The 9,334-nt window shown below is 39.3% G+C and overlaps 1 long non-coding RNA gene across 1 annotated transcript; it reads right to left on the bottom strand.

Annotated features, from left to right (window-relative positions):
- Window positions 1-330: 330 nt before the first annotated feature.
- On the bottom strand, window positions 331-1,540 carry LOC149785764 (uncharacterized). Its single transcript, XR_016413532.1, has 2 exons — window positions 1,417-1,540; window positions 331-798 (listed from the first exon to the last, which is right to left on the bottom strand). It is a non-coding gene; the product is annotated as an uncharacterized LOC149785764 (long non-coding RNA).
- Between the last annotated feature and the right edge of the window lie 7,794 nt (window positions 1,541-9,334).

Here is a 9,334-nt window from a genome sequence, read left to right as displayed (position 1 = left end):
AAGTTGTATTTGGGTCTAAGCACTCGTGGAAAAATTCCATTTAACGTTATCGTTGAAAAATTCAATGTGACACTGCAATCATTTTACATTGAACTCCTTATTTTCGCATCCTGGTTTGGGCTAAAATCAGCCTTAATATTATGACAAGATATTTGTTACACGGGGGGGGGAGTGAATTGTCCCTCCGTATTTGGTTTTCGTTATCTAGGGGTTGACCGCCCTCGATGTTATTGCCCGGTTCGAGTAAATATAAATATAAATGGTGAAACTTATAGGTGGAATAGATAGAGATCTGAGCAGGTATATAGAACAAACCAACACGAGCCCCCGTACATGTAAACAAACAATTTAATCAATTACATACAAACACTGTGAAAATTCATTACATCAGGAATGTACTCTGCTTTTAGAAATTTAACTTTCACCGAAATACAAAGAAAAACGCAAATAGATTTAAATAAAATAGCCGATCTGTTTACTGATAGATTTAGTTCATCATAGGATCGAGTGAACAATCGAAGTCAACGTCTTGTACGATTTCATAACCTGCTCGTCCTCAGTCTGTTTGGTTCCTTTGTCGCTGTTCAGACCCTTGGATCTCAGGATGATACTTTCTACCATCCGTCTCAGGATATTCTCAGAATACTTCTTCAGAAATTAATACGTCGCAGGATTGCGTCACAGGATTATACGTCTCACTGCACTCTTCTCTATACTTCTCCGTATAGGTCTCATAATAACATCACCTCATACATCCCAGAATAATACGTCTGATATGCCTCAGGAGCTATTTTCTTCCTTTTAAATAAATATAAATAGAGACAACCTAAATTTCCCGTTATTTATGAAACAGTTAATTCTTCATTATTCTCCCTCGTTATCAGATTTCACTATCGGTGCTAAACAGACGCTAAGGCTATCAATCGACTCCACATGTCCTATAATGACCCTAGTTAGTCACATGGCTAATTCGTTACGCCTTGACCTTACACATTAACACATACGCGAGGCCTGGGGTTCTGAGCCAGCCTCAATTTACACAGTGAATAAATAGGATACATCACGTCAATCAATTACTAGATCATTTCCGTCAATACACACTTATTCTTAATCATACGTGAAATCTTCTAAATTCGGCGAATTCACACGGATTCCTGTAATCATATTAACTAATGTAATGTATTAAATTCTTGGAACATAATTCTTATGCAAACCAGACGACAAATTCAAACAATTCGTCAAACTTATCTAAAGAAGATTAATGTACAACTTTCTATGCATAAACTCAACACAGTTATACTTCATAAAGCAAATTATTACACGAATGTAGAAAAAAGATTCATGCAGATACAAATAAATAACTTCAGCAAAGCATTATATATGGCATCAACAAATTACATGGAATTGTCACACTACCTTTGCTGTCAACGTTCCTCCCTCTAATCGGTAAATTAGTTCGTCGGTTCCTTTCGACAATCGTCCCCTTTTTGGACAACAGTTTTACGGAAATTTCTTGCAAATTCCCGGAGTCGTAACCTTTGGGTCTCTTCTTGTAGGAAAAGCTTAGACTGATTAAAATTCGATGCGGGCGATATTAAAACCTATGAAATTTTGTGTTGGAACACGCCCTCTCATTTAACGTAACCAATCAGAATCAAATATCTCTGCCGCATTTTTCCAGAGGCGCCAAAGTCAGGGTCAACTTGACCCTGGTAGTTTGAGTAACAAAGTTTCTGCGTTCTCTCAATTTGTGACAACTTTACCATGAAAATGAAGTTTTCCTTGTCCTAAATTGTCCGCCTGGCTGCTGTGTAGACAAATGTTTAATTAGGAACGGAATTCTTCCTCTAAAGGACATTACCGTACACGGTAGTATGGCGATATGATACGCGCTTGTCTCCATAAATTTAATTAATGGTTCTCTGGTCTCCACTAATGTATTCTTGTTAGATCGACATAAAATTTGCCACTTCACAATATTATTATTTGAAAACGTGACAGGTTCAGTTACTTGTTTGAGAAAACATTACTAGTTTTCCACAGGTGCATCATTTACCCCCATTCGGCCATATACGCCCTCCAGTAAAAGCATCTTCTCAGAAAGAATCACAGTAGAATTGCATATGCATATCTACCACAGACTGCTTAATCATGTCCAGGCTTTCCGACGAAATGTAATGTATCGGATACAACCCAATGAAATCTTTTGGGGAAATTTGCCGACCCGTGTCAACGGCCTACCAGTGTCTCAGTCTGTGTCAGCGTCTTGAGCTCGGTCCATGAACGTTAACAGTTTGTGATATGCACGCTGAAACATAAGTGTTGCTGAAGTCAAGAATTATTTATTTCGTCGGTTCCTGGTAACCGTTTGACCGCAGAGAAACTTCAGACACTCCTAAATTGTCAAACACCATTTTAACATGGACCTGGCGCTCCCGAAATACGTCTTGAAATGATATGAATATACATTTTAGTGCTCTGATATCTTGTTGGGTAGTTATTTGTCATGAAAGATGATGAACACTGCTTGCTATCGAATCTGTAGTGAGCGTGTGAAAAAAAGTGGTGATGTGCCTCCAGAACTCATAAATGATAACGTGTTTCTTGAGTCATTGAAATTATCACAATCATCAACAACATCAATGTCGACAATATTATTTCGCCATCAGCGACACCTGCGGTACGACAAATTGAATCATTGACATTGTTTTAACGGTATACTGTTACTGTGTTGGGCTCCGAAAATAGCCTTACGAATATCTCTACAAAAAGCAAATATGTGATTCAGAGGAACCGTGCACGAAAACAATAATAAGGGTGTTTGACGTTTTCCTTGACGCGCCGCAAACCCTGTTATAATCATTTATGTATCTGGCTAGTCCGATAATCGCCGTGGCAATGTCAACATTACTCAAACTTTGTTAGTTTTCCTTTCCATCAATGAAATAACGTACGCCGTTGTACAACGTCATGATGTCATTGTTAGCGAATCCAACCTTTTCACCGCAGTCGTAAGTGATCATGGCAGTAACGTTTTGTACAAGTTTTCCATCGATTTCCAAGACAGTTTCACTTGAGTGAAAATATCGAGCTTATCATGTACTTGGAATTCTATTCGATCTTTTATAATAGGATCTTTAGCCGGGTACGAATAATACTGAAAATGTTTGTTTTACATCGAACTATATTTAAAGGCACTTCCATATCAAATGCAGAATCTGATATATCTTCAAATTTTCACCATTGTTTATACATTGTCGGTTTTGTCTAATATCTCTTCACCACTCACGTCAACAACCGTAATCCGCTTTCCATAATACATATGTAAGCATCGAATTAGCTAGATGTTTTGTGTAGCTTCAGTGAAGATTTTACTGAAAGACGCGGGCATCGTTGCTGTCGATGGGAGTGTATCGTCTTTGTCTCTACCCGCGGTGCTCGAGTCACTATTTTGTCGTCGATTTCGAATCGATTGAACCGTTTGGAAGCACAGAGTTTTAATCGATCTGCAGCAACCAATTTGATGTTATCAACCGCTCGCATTACAACTTGTTATCCGATCGATGCAGCGCGCTAAGACAAGGCCTATGGCAACTTAGGCTCTCCTGTACACAACCCCTGGACAGCATCACCAAAACCATATGTCGGGTTTTCTGGCGTTAACAATAGGCATTGGTATCATATGTTCACGCACGATTGTCATTTTATTAAATATCAGGGCAATCTTAATGTACAGTTGTACTGTCAAGGTCTCCTCGCGTAGGTTCAACATGTGGCCCTCCTTTTCCACAAGGGTAGAACGAAGTTATGACATGGAAGGTACACAGGCACTAACGGAGTAATCATTATGAAATCATTTGGTTGCACGGTTGGTGAAAACCGAAATAGCCGTGTAACCGTGACTTGCTATGCTTTCGGAAGCTCCGCTTTCGTAACTACCATTAATGACGTCAGATGTAAAATGATCTGAATATTCTAGGTAATTCTGAGAATGTCTGGCGCCATATGATATCCGGACTCACCTGATCTTGGGTGTGAGTTTCGTTTGTTCTCGGTAACTTCATTAATGTATTCAGCCCAACTCACCGTCGAATCTCGTCATAGATCGATTCCATGACATTCACGAACGGATGAAGTTCAACTTCTTGCCAGGTTACGATGTCTACCATCGAAAACAAAAAGAAGTTAATTGTGTGAAGACCACCGAACGGTCGTGATCGGATATTAGGCCAAATGTATTTAATGTTGTAAATAAATGAAGCATTTTCTCTTTATACTTGCTGTGTCGGTCAAACAATTGAGTAAGATTCTTTATCCACACGTAATGATTTTTTTTTGTTGTTGTTGTGGGGTTTAACGCCATTTTTCAGCACACGATAGGCTATGTATGGCGGCCAGTATTAATGGTGGAGGAAGAACCCGGGAAAACCCCGGGAAGAACCACCGACCCACGAGAAGCTACTGGCAAGCTTTCTCACATACCCACATTGGCCGAATCCTAGACTCGAACCCATGAAGACAGAGGTGAGATGGCAGTGATCCGTAACGGAGAGCGCTTTAGACCACTCGGCCACTCGGGGCCCCACACGTAATGAAATCGCGACTCAAAATCGTTCGTATGGCATAGCAAGAGGCAGATCAATCTCAGTCCGGCCCTTTAAATGTGTTCTTCGTACATGCGGGGATCGTGCATACCCATAAAAAGTGAACACATTAACAGCGATATCAGGGTTGAATGTTTACATTTGTCCAAGTGTTGCCTTAGTAAGGTGCACCAGAAACTATATTACAAAAATTGAGTTCATTCAGACATTGCTGGTTTTTAAGTGTCGAATTTTCAATTGTATTGAACCTTAAAGTTGAATGCATTGAACATTACAATTTTGTCATATTTAAGACAGAAAAGTCTTTGTGAAGGGTCACTTCGACCTTTCTTCTTTTCTTACACACCCCCAATGTTAGTATTAAAACTTGAAATACTAGAATTTATGACCCAGTGAGATTCGACCAGGGCATTTATACGCTGTCCTGAGAAAGTTAACATTTGAGCTACCAACCATAACCGCTTGATAGGAACCCGTGTCAAATTATCATTTTCGAAAGGGAAATTGATATGCAACGTAAGGTGTCTAAGATATGACGAAAGAAATGATTATCTTGGGAAAAATTTAGAAACCGCTGCTTACGATTGGCCAGAATATATTAAGGCGTATACTTCAGAAGCAATGTAAATTTAAAGTGACGACCATAGTCGAAATTCTTTAGTTTGAAATCCTGAAAGAGTAGTTCGGTACCAAGGAAGCCTAAAAGAATAGTGCTTTCCTCGTTAAATAAGAAAAGGGGACCAGGTGGCTGTCTTGTAAGAAATGGCAGGGTTTAGTGCTAGGACGCACAATTTCCGAAAGAGAACAGCATTAAGGTAAGCAATTTTAATTTTCACGTAATTTTCTATTATTTATCTTTTTGTTGATTGTTTGATTTATGCAAATGTGTTTGATATGACTAGGATTAATATTATGTATCGTTTATTCAATTTCATGGAAATATGTTGATGCTAGAGTTGTTACGCAATGTATCTCTTTTGTGAATTTATGCAATAGTAATCCAGCATGTGGTTGCGTAGGTAAAGAGATACGATAACGTTAGATACACCGCTCACGTGCTAATTGTGACCTGTCGCTGTGAAGTGAGGATGATGTTCTATCGGATTAGTTGTGGATAGCTAATATGCTTCTGAGTAATGTGAGGGATTTATATACGTGTAAAAGGTGGTACATAGAGAGATTTAGGGGTAATTTTGTCATTTAAGGAACAGCTTTCTGGGGAGAGACGGAACAGTCCGAAGACGGATGTCCGGAAAAGAAGTAACGAGTTCAGAATAAAAAACTTGAAAAGTCCAGGAAGGGGTGAGGCGTAGAGAATAGGGAGGCTCGAGGAAATATAAAAACATTGATACATGTTCACGGGAGGAAGGTGACCCAATCATTCATGGGCATTGCGATTTTGTTTACCACTCGTTATTATGATGAAATAAATCCAAATTAGACACTGCTGTTAAATTCTGTTGACATAAGTTAGATTGAATTGGAATTGCCGGCATTAACTTGTTTTGATTAAATTGTGTTATTTTTTTTTTTTTTTTGTTTTTATTTAAGGAGGCTCGTATTGCATTATTTGTTCCCAATAATCTTGTTCAGTTCTCTGCTGAAATTCTATCTTTCCACTCTGACCGGGATGTAATGTCGAGGGAGGTAATCCTCTAGATAACTCCAGACAAATCTAATTAATCACCTCTCGTACTAAGGGAGCGACGTTACACTGATATTTCCGCGACGGGTCTGTATTGTCGCTTGCGGGATGTAACACAGATGCCCATTTAAAATAGCCATTGTCATCACTGCGGAATGATTGCCAGGTGAAACTTCGCCAGCTTGTCCCGGAAAGGAATCCCGATATTTAATCGTACTGCTGTTGCACGAAGATGTATCACAGTCGGTTCGACAATGAGTCCTAAATACGCAAGTATGGGAGTGGAAAGATAGAATATCAATAGAGAACTGAGCAAGACTATTGGGAAGAAATAATGCAATTCGAGCCTCCTTAGACAAGAAAAATAAAAATATTTCATAAATAAAAAATTAATAGCGGCAACTCCAATTCAATCTAAGTTATGTCAACAAAATTTAATAGCAGTGTCTAATTTGGATTTATTTCATCATAATAACGAGTAGTGAAAAGAGCACAATGTCTTAAAGCTGGTATTTGGTGAAATCACTGCACATTTACCATTGAGATAATTCGTACACCAGCTCGAAACTAACTATCCATTGTGCGCTCACGTACAAGTGTGTGTGTGTGTGTGTGTGTGTGTGTGATTTTGGATTTTTAACGTAGCTTTAACAATTTCCCGGTCATATCTCTACGATGTCTGCATTGTGACAGTATATAGTGATGTCTAGCATTGGGACATCATTCCGCAGAAAAGTAGCATCATGTCTCATCAAGTTACATTATCCTGACTGACACCAAGGCCGACCAGTCCTGAGACTAACATCTTAATGCTGAGCGCCAGGTTCTCGAGTATTGGCTATGGGTTATGTATCTTTACATCGAAATAGCTCTTCACATAAATGCAAACATTTCATTGGATCTTTTAACATTTCTTCGTATTCTTTATTACTACATATGATTTCATAGTCATAGTCATAGTACCATGAGATTTTTTTTTATATACTTTGCTGAAAACATTGTTTTAAGTAATTTATCATTAGTGATCTTCTTTACTGCTACTATATTCGCTTATTACGTCATTGGAGTATTCGCTATTCGTCTCATTATCCATACTGGGTGGTCTAATCAACGTCAACAACTTAATTTTTTCTTGTAGAATATCACACAATTATAATGATTTTTCACGTTTTTATCATAAAATTCGCAATGTTTACGTCGCTGTTCTTCCATTATAATTCCTAAGTCGATTAGTTTTAGAATTACTTTTAACTGCACCAGAGCGCATACTCGCGTGTGACAATCGAGGTAAACGTAGTAAAATTACGGGGCATAGAAGGCGTTGGCCTATGTTAGCTACTGAAATCAAAGACCGCTCCGGTGGCCAAGTGGTTAGAGCGTCTGCCACGGATGCGGGAGGTCGTGGGTTCGATCCCCAGCCGAGTCATACCAAAGACTTTTAAAAATGATACTAACAGCTGCCTCGCTTGGCGCTCAGCATTAAGAGGTTAGTGTTAGGACTGGTCGGCCTGGTGTCAGGATAATGTGACTGGGTGGGACATCATGCTACATGATGCCCCAGTGCTAGACATCACTATAAACTGCCAAACTGCAGACATCGTAGCGATATAACTGAAAAATTGTTAAAGCCACGTAAAAAAAACCCAAATATCTCTCTCTCTCTCTCTCTCTCTCACACACACACACTCTCTCTCTCTCTCTCTCTCTCTCTCTCTCTCTGAAATATAAAAGCCCTGTTATGATACTACTCTTCCTCCCCACTACTTTATGAATTGTTCGTCATAGTTGTGGGAATACAAAAAGATAATCGAATGACGAGGATTTTCGATCATCGAGTTTATATCATTATAGCCATGCTTGGATCAGCTACTTAATTCTATACTTAAAATATCATTGGCAGTAAAAATTGCAACGGTAAGTTGCGGCAGGAAATATTATAGTACCGCGTGTGTTTGCGTTTGCGGCCTATTCTTACGTAAATCCGTTTCGATTTCCTTTAAAAAGAAAAAAAAAATTGTCTTCCTCAACTGCTGGCGGGCAAAAGTAACAATCTTTACCAAAATATGTGTAGTTAAAGAAGACGAAGACACTGTGTGTGTGCGTGCGTGTGTGTGTGTGTATGTGTGTGTGTTGTTGTTGTTGTAGGGCTTAACGCCATTTTTCAGCACGCGATTGGCTATACATGGCGGCCAGTATTAATGGTGGAGGAAGAACCCGGGAAAACCCCGGAAAGAACCACCGACCCACGAGAAGCTACTGGCAGGCTTTCTCACATACCCACATTAGCCGAATCCGAGACTCGAACCCACGCAGACAGAGGTGAGATGGCAGTGATCCGTAACGGAGAGCGCTTTAGACCACTCGGCCACTCGGGGCCCCATGTGTGTGTGTAGTAGATTAATACTCGAGGACTGGCCCTTACGCATATTATACCAAAGAAAGAAAATTTATCGATGGCGGTACACATATTATACACGGTTGAAATAACAATAAATTGTGAATAAAGGATATATTCTATAACCTGTGCGTAATAGCTGCCATGCTTTCTCCGGGTGGGGTTATGTTGGGGGATGGAAAGGGAAGGGAAAGGACAATTTTTTTAAAATGTGTATTGGCGTGTGTACTGCAGCTTTTGGACTCCTGTCACGTTTCAAGCAGGTTCTGAAACCCCGTTGGAAATGAATATCCCGTGACAGTAAGCTGTGAAGTGTGTTGACCAGAAAGTTGTGAACATTGATATGTCTTGGTGATAGGGAAGTTTTAAATATAATGACTTTCTTGTCCAACGTGTTTCACTCACACGTAATAAAACGTGTTGAATGAATCAATGGAAAAATTCTAATTTAAGAACAGCATTATGTTTACTACTTGAACAGTTACAAGACCAGTTCGACTTTGCATTATTTCAAAAAAGGGAAATCAGTAGACCAGTCAGACACAGGAATATATAGATATCTTACTACTAAAATAAATGTAGTCCATAATGTGCTACATTTGTGGCAATTGAAAAATCAGCTGACGACACATGTTCAAGGACTACAAGATACCAAGATTGTAGAGCTTGCTCACTAAGGACACAGATCGA

This window comes from Sinohyriopsis cumingii, chromosome 13 (assembly GCF_028554795.1).
Source record: "Sinohyriopsis cumingii isolate HCF-2022 chromosome 13, ASM2855479v2, whole genome shotgun sequence".
NCBI lineage: Eukaryota > Metazoa > Mollusca > Bivalvia > Unionida > Unionidae > Sinohyriopsis > Sinohyriopsis cumingii.
Note: the sequence above shows the minus strand (reverse complement) of the source record. Positions and strands in the feature narration are given on the sequence as shown.